This window comes from Nerophis lumbriciformis, linkage group LG08 (assembly GCF_033978685.3).
Source record: "Nerophis lumbriciformis linkage group LG08, RoL_Nlum_v2.1, whole genome shotgun sequence".
Lineage (NCBI taxonomy): Eukaryota > Metazoa > Chordata > Actinopteri > Syngnathiformes > Syngnathidae > Nerophis > Nerophis lumbriciformis.
In genome coordinates this window covers 24185744-24197764 of record NC_084555.2, presented here as the reverse complement: position 1 = coordinate 24197764, position 12021 = coordinate 24185744, and the positions used below count along the sequence as shown (strand labels likewise).

Genomic DNA, 12021 nt, shown 5'->3' with positions numbered 1-12021 from the left:
TCACTGCTCCCCTCACCTCCCAGGGGGTGGAAACAGGGGATGGATCAAATGCAGTATGCAATATATATATATATATATATATATATATATATATATATATGTGTGTATGTATATATATATATATATATATATATATATACACAGTGTTGGCGCTAGTAATCTTCAAAATGGGGCCCCAGGGACCCCATCAAATCATAAAAATGAGGTCCCACAGTAAGTTTTTGGGGTCCCACTTTTTTGTAACCGTTTTGAAAACATCACTGACAGTCGCTTCCAGATGGGCCTTTTTTTGTGGGCGGTCTTATTTACGTGGCTCACCTTCGGCAGCATCTTCTCCCCGTCATCTTTGTTGTAGTGGTGTAGCGTGCAAGGACGGGAGTGGAAGAAGTGTCAAAAGATGGAGCTAACTGTTTTAATGACATTCAGACTTTACTTCAATCAACAACGGAGCAGCATCTCCTCATCCGGATCAACCACACCGGAAATGTGTCCCGTGAAAAACTGTCTACCGGAACTCTAATGACTGAAGTTCCTAGGGTGAATAATGTAAACTCACTCCGCCGGTATGTTTTAGCACTTTCATGGCGAGTTTACTGACAGATATAAGTAAGAACTTTACACTACTTTATATTACAAATGGCACTAAAGCATTTACTACTAAAACATTTTGATAGATTTTTGAGCGCCATGTGTAATCTTCTATATTTTTAATGGAAGATTTAAAATGTTGGTGTTGTTTACTTGAGACTTATCTCTTATGTTTGACTGCCATTTATTGGTCACTCTTATAATTACACCTTGTACCAAATGAAATAGTGGAGTGTCCTGGAAGAGTTGGTACTGCAGGGAATTCTGGGTATTTGTTCTGTTGTGTTGCGGTGCAAATATTCTCCCGAAATGTGTTTGTCATTGTTTTCTAGTATGGTTTCACAATATTTCTTCAGCATTGTCCCCATGTTTAAGTCAGGACTTTGGGAAGGCCATTCTAAAACGTTAATTCTAGCCTGATTTAGCCATTCTTTTACCACTTTTGATGTGTGTTTGGGGTCATTGTCCTGTTGGAACACCCAACTGCGCCCAAGACCCAACCTTCGGGCTGATGATTTTAGGTTGTCCTGAAGAATTTGGAGGTAAACCTCCTTTTTCATTGTCCCATTTACTCTCTGTAAAGCACCAGTTCAATTGGCAGCACAACAGGCCCAGAGCATAATACTACCACCACCATGCTTGACGGTAGGCGGGTGTTCCTGGGATTAAAGGCATTACCTTTTCTCCTCCAAACATATTGCTGGGTATTGTGGCCAAACAGTTCAATTTTTGTTTCATCTGACCACAGAACTTTCTTCCAGAAGGTCTTATCTTTGTCCATGTGATGTCAGATGAAACAAAAATGTAGCTGTTTGGCCACAATAGTGTATGTTTATGACAGTGTTGGCGTTGTTCATACGGCCACCCTTAATGTGACATGTATGGCTGTTGACTAAGTAGGATGTCTTTCATTCAGTTAAAGTGCCAATGATTGTCACACACACACTAGGTGTGGCAAAATTATTCTCTGCATTTGACCCATCACCCTTGATCACCCCCTGGGAGGTGAGGGGAGCAGTGGGCAGCAGTAGTGGCCGCGCCTGGCAATCATTTTTGGTGATTTAACCCCCAATTCCAACCTTTGATGCTGAGTGCCAAGCAGGGAGGTAATGGGTCCCATTTTTATAGTCTTTGGTATGACTCGGCCGGGGTTTGAACTCACAACCTACCGATCTCAGGGCGGACACTCTAACCACAAGGCCACTGAGTAGGTATTCACTTGTATGCAGTGTGTTCAAAGTTAAGATGATCGTCTTAATGGTTACTAATCGGACATAATGAAGGGTTGTCTTGACTCTGTCAACTATAGACCATTATTAACACATCATTTTCATAACCCCGGTGTGCTGTGGCGTGTAGTGAAGAATGTTTAGCTATTGTTCGTCTTACAGGGATGATACTTGAAATAAATATACTTGATTTGTCTCCATGGAGACAAGGATACATTATTTTGAAGTAGTTACAACACCGCACCTCTTCCTGAGGGCGTTTCAGGGTTATATATTCACCTTTATCTTTAGGTATTAAGCCAAAATTAGTCCGTTCTCCCTTTTCTGTCTATAAACTGTGTCTGCTTGTAAGTACTGCGTGTGTGTGTGCTGCGTGCCGAATACGATCGTCTGCATGAGACGACGTGACGACCACGACGGGTGGGGGACCGGTACTTAGAGGCTGTATAGTACCGAATATGATTCATTAGTATCGCGGTACTATACTAATACCGGTATACCGTACAACCCTAATACATACATATATATGTATACATACACACATTTATTTATTTTTCCTTATTACACATTAGGGATGTCCCGATCCGATATTTGGATCGGATCGGCTGCCGATATTTGCCAAAAATTGCGTATCGGCAAGGCATGGCAAAATGCCGATCCAGATCCAGTTTTAAAAAAAAAACTCCGGTCCGTGTTTTCCAACGCACCTATTTAAATAATACATTCCACTTTTCTGCTGCTCCGTAATTTCCGTTCCGCATTTTCCAGCACACCTTCAACACATCCGCAATTCTCACGCAGTTGCTTTTAGCTGCTGGCATTACACGACAGGCTCTTCTCACTCTTTCCTGTGTCTCCCTCTCACAGACAGCGAGCGCACCTTCTTACACACGTCACATACTGTCACGTCATACGTCACATACTGTCACGTCATACGTCACATACGTATACGCCCTCTCCCAGCAGAGAGCGAGGTAGCGGCATGGCTAACGTTAGCTGTGATGCTAGCGCAGCCGCTAAGGTGCGTGCCTGCTCAAACGTCATCTGCGCACGGCAAATCTATGCCACGCACAAAATCAAATAAAAAAATAAGCGCATAACAATTTTCGACACACGGACACGACAGAGACAACAGTTTTCGTCATCATTGTCCAAATATTGTGACGTCTGTCGAGACGCTTATCTCAAATGGGTGCATTTCTACCCTATATTTTAACTTTAGATTTATTCTCATATCAAACTCTTTTGGCTGTCTTTTTGACACTTACATCCGGCGCCCCCCTCCACACCCTGGATTATAAATAATGTAAATAATTCGATTCTCTATTCATTCAATACATAGGATTTCAGCTGGATCTACCCCAGTCTGCTGACATGCAAGCAGGGTAGTAGATTTTTGTAAAAAGCTTTTATAATTGTAAAGGACAATGTTTTATCAACTGATTGCAATAATGTAAATTTGTTTTAACTGTTAAATGAAAAAAAAAAAAAAAGACTTTGTGAAAATATTGGACACAGTGTGTTGTCAAGCTTATGAGATGCGGTGCAAGTGTAAGCCACTGTGACACTATTGTTCTTTTTTTTTTTTTTTTTTAAATGTCTAATGATAATGTCAATGAGGGATTTTTAATCACTGCTATGTTGAAATTGTAACTAATATTGATACTGTTGTTGATAATATTAATTTTATTATTTCACTACTTTTGGTTTGTTCTGTGTCGTGTTTGTGTCTCCTCTCAATTGCTCTGTTTATTGCAGTTCTGAGTGTTGCTGGGTCGGGTTTGGTTTTGGAATTGGATTGCATTGTTATGGTATTGCTGTGTATTGTTTTGTTGGATTGATTAATTAAATAAATAAATAAATAAATAAAAATGAAAAAATAAATAAATACATTTAAAAAAAAATTGGATTTAAAAAAAAATCAGAATCGATTCTGAATCGCACAACGTGAGAATCGCGATTCGAATTCGAATCGATTTTTTCCCACACCCCTAATAAACACATTGCTGTCTGAGAAACTAAGCTATTCAATTGTGCACATTGAACTTACAGGCTGTGCTCTCTTAAAACAGAGTGATCACTCTATACTCAGGAGTACAAGATGCAGGGTTTTTTACGGATCGCTGAACAGAATAGAAAGCAACAATGCCCGCCAGAAATAATAAATAATATTGCAATAATTATTTGTATTATTAAATATCGGTATTTATTCACCAATATTTAAAACAATACAAGCTTTTATTAAAACAGATAAAATACCATTAATAGCCATTAAAACAGATAGTATACCAAGACTCAAACACTATATAGTTTAAGAAAAAAAAATTACTTGGTCAAAAGATTTCACTGTTGTTTGAGCACATTCAACAACACCGCAATACTATTGATAACTATGATAATTTTGGTAACAATAACCGCAATAAAAAATGTTCACATCATTATATGTGATAGTAATAAATAAATAAAAATATTTTTAAGGATTTTTATATGTACCCCCAATATTTGCTGCGTTTCACTAACCTAAACCCAAGGTACTAGTGGGGATCTACTGTATTAGCCCCCTTTGCCATACCTTTTGTATCAGAAAAATGGATGATGTGTCATAAAACCAGTTGTCCTTTGCAAACTAATCATTTTATGGTCCAGCATCCAGCTGTTGGCAAGCCCGAAAGATTTTCCTATAAAGTGATGAATATGTTATGTTATTTAGCATGCCAACATGTTCTGATTACACGTATCACTCCCTGCAAGCATGCATGCACTCAATAACATGTGTTCTAACATCATTGCACCAACTATGTTATTAACTAATAACTCCTGCCAAATGAATTTCTCCATCCCTCCCCCTCACAAAGAGCTGATGCATCAAACACTCCCTACAGCTGCAGACAACGCTCAACTTGACTTGATTCAGCCTTTTCTGCATCGAAACACAGTCATTGCAATCATCGAAGTTCATGTCAACTCGCTCAAGATCAGAAACAACATTTTTACAGACATGCTCTAACATTTCATTGACACCACATGTAAGAAGAAGTCATATCTCCTGCTCAGTCAGTCTTTTCTTTCAAACAACACACATGTAGTATTTTTCTCTTCCAGATAACAGTTTCAGAATTTTAATACTCAGATGTTTTGTAGTAAGGAATCTTTTTTTGATATGCAACCCTGTGTCACCTATATCACTTGTCGAGAAAAATACGAATCAGCATAACAATGGATTGTTTGTCTTTAAGCAAATAAGGCAAAATGGAGTGCACTACTTGTCTGCAGCCTGCAGAGGCGATGCGGTTTCAGTCTCAGTTTGCTGCACGAAGAAGAACATAAAGTTCCCCTTGTCAACACACATCTCTATTTTAGTTTTATTATTGTCTTATTGTTTGTCTGTTTTTGTTTATTTTTTTAAACATGAGGATATCTTAAAAACATACTTTTATTCCATGGCTTTTAACACTGAGTGATATCCATCCTGCAATGGCGCCCCATAATACACCTGCTGTGATCCTGTTTTTATGTTTTTATGTTTTTATTAATTCTATTTTAATTATTTATTTTTTATCATGTTCTGTTTGTGTTGTGTTGTGTTTGCTCGGTACTCGTTTTATCTTTTAACCTGCTCATTGTACAGCACTTTGGCTACCCCTGTGGTAAATTTTAAATGTGCTTTATAAATAAAGTTGATTTGATTTGATTTGATTTGATATTCCTGACCGCACTTATTTTATTGACCCTCAAGGGACACGTGCAGACTTTTTACCCGCATCTTGTGATTTTATTACGGGGTTTTAACAGGAAAACAAAAAAAACCTGTATACTGAAAGCTAGAACTTATCCTCGCTGACGCATTTTTGAAATCCACTTCCATTAACACACATTCAATCAGTGAGTCGGAATTGATTTTACGTGTGGCTGGATGTAAAACAAATCCATGCATTGTAAATCACAGCTTGTTTTTAAAAATGTTTATTAACTGTTAATTATTTAAATAGTTAGGTATTAAGCAGGAAAATAATATTTGATATTAAATAGGGATGGGCACAATAGAGTAAAAAGAGTGAAATTGATTGTTGATATTGTGAAACTTTTCAGGTGAAATACAGTACACTGCTTGGCTGGAACCAGCAGAGCAGTTACGTGGAGCATAGTTTAGGACAGGGTAGTTAAATGTGCTTAAAGCCGAAAGAGGGTGGAATACGCTAGGAAGCCGCATAGAGGTTCCAAACAGCCCCTTTAAAAAGTTGGACATTTTATTGGCAAGAAGTTTAATCCAATTTCTGTACAATTGCAGTAAATAGAAATAGATCATTTGCCCGAAAGGGACAAGCGATGGATGGATGGATGAATTACATAGATTTTTTTACTCTGTTTGTACCTTTTAATTATTACTGTCATCCAGTGTACGTACTGTATATGCAACTTTTCATTTTGGCTAAATTGACATTTTTTTGTGAACTATATGGAATATTTCAATATCTCAATATATAATTATCTGTTGACTCAAGTATTGTGATATATGTTGTAGGGTTGCAACGATTCGTTGACAAATATCGACAATAACATTTGTCATCTAATCGACAATAGTCGTGACGTCATCACTTGTGTTTTTCCGGTGGAGAGCAAAACAACGCCAACATAGCAGGAGAAAACATTTAAATGGTGGGAAACTCTTATTCTTGTTAAAACATTAATATGTTGCTGATTTTGCAAAGCAGATCTTGTTTTTAATAACACTACACCTGTAATATGGGAGCATTTAAAGCGGGGGAATGTCAGAGCAGAGGTGTCAAACGTACAGCCCACAGGTCGTATCAGGCCCGCGAACAGGTTTAATCCGGCCCGCGGCCGCAAAATGAGTTTGCCAAATATAAAAATTAGCTGCAATTTGTTCAATGAAAGAAACTGCTGTTCTAAATGTGTCCACTGGATGTCGCAATAGTAATTCCAGTGTAACCCACATCACACTGTTTAAAACTGACTTTAAGCGCCCTTTGGATTGGCTGCCGCTACTCCAATCAGCGCAGGTGCAAGCAATCAGCTGCTCCTGTTGTGGCTGGCTAATGCTGTAGCGACGCACAATACCTTTTTTTATTGTACGTTAACCACTCAACAGATAAAATAACGAAACGGTAAGATGCAAAAATATAAGTCAACATGACCATCATCTTTGTAGTTGAAATTCCATGCAGCGTCGCAATTTGTTGACAGCACAATGAGCACTCTGAACTCCATTGTAAAAATGTGTTTCTACATTTGTGGTTTGTTCCATTTTATTTTATGCTTAAATCTACCATGTACACATTGGTTAAGTTTATATTTATGTTACCTTTATTTCAGCTAATATGGTGTCATTTTGACAATTGTTTTGATTATATTATAATTGTAATATTTGAATGATGATAAACGAAAGTGTTGTGGCAGTAGTGGATGTCACCAATGCAGCGGTTTGAGGAAACACTCGGTTACTTTTCCAAACACGTCTTTAATGGTTAACTGCCAACATGAGAATGCTAAACAGGAAGTGCTTAAAGTTTAATGGCTTTGTAAATACACTGAGACAAAGTCTAAGTTCATTGTGTTCTTCATGGTGTTTTGAAACTTCACCATTTTTTTACTCAGAAATTTCAACAAACTTGAAGTTTTTTGCCAAGAAGATTATTTGTAATGTGTACATTTTCCGAATGTGCGTGTTCGGTTTTTGGCCGAACTAAGACAAAGGAAACAATTTTGAAATTGTCTTTATTTTTAAGTTATTATGCCATGATTTTACAAGTCCTGTCCGCGTGGGAATAGATTTTCCTCCCTGTAGCCCCTGAGCTGAAATGAGTTTGACACCCCTGATCTAGAGGATGAGGTCACAACTCGGTAAGATAGTTAGCTTGTACCTTTGCTAGCTAGCCAAAAAGTTTGACTAAGTTGTATAAAAAATAACTGTCATTTTAGCCAAAGTCTGCCAGCTAAACCTTGTCTAAATCAATTCAATTGCATTGCAAAGAAGAAAAGCACAATAACAATAGTCAATCTTGCGCATGCACACACATGTACACAACGCACACACAAAACATTAAGCACAAATGTGGCGATATCATAAAAGATTAAACATACAAATTATTAGATAGGTAAAATGTTAAGAATTAATCAATGATACAATTCTATAAATTGAGTCTTATTACAGTAGATTGCTAAAAATGCCAGGAGCTAAATCAATAATCAACAATAAACCAATGTGCAGCTTTTTAAACACATCATCACCAAATACTTGTTTCTTTTTGAGGAAGTTGGACAGTTTTGTTGTTTGTTTGTTTGCTGCTATTTTAACTGTTCTTTTTTTTTTTAAATAAAAATTATACATAGTTTCTTCAGCACTTCGCCTGTCCTTGCTTCAAAATACACTAATGTTTAATAGTTATTTTTATTTTTGTAACAGCCGAATGAGTAGCACAGTTACAGTCTAAATACATATTTTTAAATGAATTAGTCATCTTTGTTGTTAGGAAGCACATGCCTAAAAAATAACTCAAGCCGAATTTAAAAGTTGACGGCTAAATTAGAGCCACTGAATATGTGTACGCTTTCAAATCTGATTAGTCTACTCATCGTCAAAATAGTCGATGACCAGTCGACTGTCAAAATAGTCGCAGCTCTAATGTATAGTATTGTAAAATCTTTGCCAATAACAGCCCCTACCACATGGGACCCCACTGTACAAACCTTTTTCCCCCGTGCTTGTGTGAGGTGTCCTCCAAAAGTTCACAAACATGCGTGTTAGCTTTCTAATTGCCCATACTGTGAATGTGAGTGTGAATGGTTGTTTGTATTTATGTGCCTTGTGATTGACGAGTGACAGTTCCAAACTAAACGGAAATGAACATGAAACTATCGACAATGCACATATCTTTCTTGCTATTATTGTAGGTTCCTATTACTCTGTCCAAGTTGTTGTTTCTTTCTTTGGTGGTATTGTAATAAACCATTATCATTGGTTTATGGTTTCTGATCTTCTCGTAAGAAGAAGGTGCGGTTGAACTTTTGAAAAGCCCCAGTGTTGCCTACAATGGGATGCTTCACAGACCAAGGTAGATTTGTACTATCTTCAAGAGGTTGGATTAAAAGCATACAGAAATGTCACTGTTCATTGTGTATGTGATCACTAAAGTTCATTAATGATCAACTTCCATAATCGTAATCAATTAGCGTATTGAATGACAAAACGGTCATCCTTCCTGCTAATGGATTTTTTTTCATTGATGTGAAAATTTACTTTCCACCAATTCTATAAACAACAATGTAATTATTCATTGTAAACTGGTTTAAATCTGCTGTTTACCATGCAGATAATCCCGGTGCTTTATTTTATTCAGGAACTCTAACCCTCAGTAGAAATGGTGCTTATGTCTTCAGGACTGCATTAGATTGGTGCTGCTTGAACCAGCATGTAGTTCTCTGCATGCCTTCTTAGAGGTTCGTAGGCGGGACTGTCAATGCCTCAGCATGCCCGGGAAAGTGCACTCTTCATCTTGGGCCTGTTACCTTGTTTTCCCAAGGGTGGTGGTCCTTTTCACACCTCAGTGGTTCTTACGCTTTTCCACCGAGGACCCTTGCCTCCATTTACAACACATTTGACAGTTTGACATTTTCTAAGTGCTATAATCTGCCGAAATGGTTGTGGTCTATAAGTGGCTATGGTTCTCAGCACACGGATGTTAAACTTTTTAAATACACTCCCGAGAAATAACACTATTCATATAGCTGATAAAATGTCCAAACTAACTCTATATGAAACAAGTCAGCACATGAAAACGTTTCTCTCACTTTGATTGGATCCATATGTGTAGGGGCTAGTACAGAGAGAGTGACCTATGCAGATTTGACTGGCTATGAAGTCAGTTGATTTTGTTATTGGGCCCATATTATCTCAGAAATACTAGAGAGCAAAACCTTTGAAAGTTGTTTATTGTGCTGTCCCTGTTGTGTGTACATTGAAATAGGCTGCTGGATAAACATAGCAAAAAGATTGCATTTGCCTCCCTGGACTTGGGGTCTTTCTGTGTGGAGTTTGCATGTTTTCCCTGTGACTGTGTGGGTTCCCTCCGGGTACTCCGGCTTTCACCCACCTTCAAACACTAAATTGGCCTCAGTATGTGAATGTGAGTGTGAATGTTGTCTATCTGTGTTGGCCCTGTGATGAGGTGGCGACTTGTCCATGATATACCCCGCCTTCCGCACAAATGGAGCGTGGAGTGTGTTTGATTACATTTCAATGGAGAACATCCTTATCACAATTGCAATTTGGCAGTGACCCCGTGTTTTGTTTACTAAGGTCACAAAGATTTCAATAGAAGGTGCAATATGTTGTCCCTTCATACTCTTCATGCAAATGCTTGTTTTGTCACCTACTTCAGCGTGGTGTCATAGACCAGGGATTCTCAAACTGTGGTACTACTCGTGGTATGCGGGTCTATCTAGCAGTACACCAAAGAATCACTTGATTAAAGTACAGTGTTTTATATTCCTGTATTCAAACTGTGTGTAATGTTACAGAGGTCAAAAATATATACTTAGACTAATTTTATAGATCACCTCTGCCTTGTTTTTAATGACTACTTTGGCCTACTGCGCTACTGTATTTTAACGTAGGTGGTACTTGGAGAGCAACATTTTTTCTGAGGTGGTAATTGATGAAAATAGTTCGAGAACCACTGTCATAGACTGTTATACCAGTCTAATACTAGAGCTGCAAAAAATATATAAATTTGCAAAAATATTAATGATCGATATGAGTTATTGTAGTTGTAGATTTTAGTATTGTAAATCTGCACTGTGTCATAAGTTGCTTCTATTCATTTGGGTACCAGTTTTATTAAATATACATAATTCAGAGACGGTGGCTGCACAGTCCACCTCCCACTTGAATGCAGGACACTTTTACATCATTGCCAACTACAACAACTAAAGTTATTGTTAAATTAACACTTCTGACCGCGTTGAACAAAACATTGTTTTGGACTATGTTCACACTGCAGGTCAATTCCGATTTTTTTTGCCCATTTGAGACAGTCATCTGATTTTTTTTTCTCATGTCCATGAGATCAGTACAATTATTATTATTTTTTAAATCCGACCTAAGCCTTTTTCATATTGCTTTCGTATCTGGGTGGGATGCAGATTAGGATGTTAAGGTTAGGGTGAGTAGATACATTTCAATGTTTGTCTACTCTAATTTTCCTTTGCCTTCATCCAACCCATTTGTCATCGAAAGGTGACATCTATGTCAAAATTCTCCGAAAAAACAGACAAGCACGAAAGTAAATAGTGGACGAAGGAGCAGAAAACAGTGGCGAAAAGATGACTTTCAGAAGGGATTGAAATATAGGAGGACTTGTGTCAATGTCCTACTGCTCTGTCTTCTTACCCACACACTTCTTGGTAAAGACTTGGCAGCAAGTGCTCCGCAGCCCAACAAACTACCATAGCTAAAATTCATGCCTTCTTATTTTCTACGTGAAATAATAAATGTTTACTGCGGTTGCACAAACTCTTTGAAATTGCCATAAATATGCAAGGACTGACACCTACAGGAATCGGGGCTATGTTTACTTACTAAACACAGGGCTCCATGTGTGATGTCATGCTTTGTGCATATGAGCGTCAGCTCATGGATGCATTCTGTTCACATTTGACATACACAGAAGGTACATTTTTTGGGTAACATGAACGACGACATAAAACAATTGGATTTAACAAAAAATCCGAATTGGGCATCATAGCTTGCAGTGTGAACATGGACTTTGTATCATTAGATAATATAGGGTTAACATGAACAGATGTGTGAGGGGATTTTTTTTTTCTTCAAACATTTTCCATGACTCTGTCACTTCAAATGTACCGATATAAAGGTGGTGAATTATATCCTGTGACTTATAACCTCAGATTTCAACAGCTGCAGAATGGCGCCGTGTCGGCGGCGGACTCTTTCCATTTCTACTCTAGTATTTGACCCATCCTCTCTTGAGGAGCAGTGGGCAGCGATCGTGTAGCGCCGGGGAATGCAATGCAGAGTTCTCACCTTCTACCTAGCTAGCGGCTATCGTCCCTTCACAATGTTTTAGCTACTTCTAAATCACTAATCCTCGCCTCCATGGCGACAAATAAACTACGTTTTTTTATAAGTAGCATCCCTGCAGGACGAGGAATAACTTCACATGCT

At 38.0% G+C, this 12021-nt stretch overlaps 1 protein-coding gene across 2 annotated transcripts in view; it reads left to right on the top strand.

Annotated features, from left to right (window-relative positions):
* The window catches only part of pxdn (peroxidasin), a 106422-nt gene that overhangs the window by 17959 nt on the left and 76442 nt on the right, over positions 1-12021 (top strand). The window lies entirely within an intron of this gene.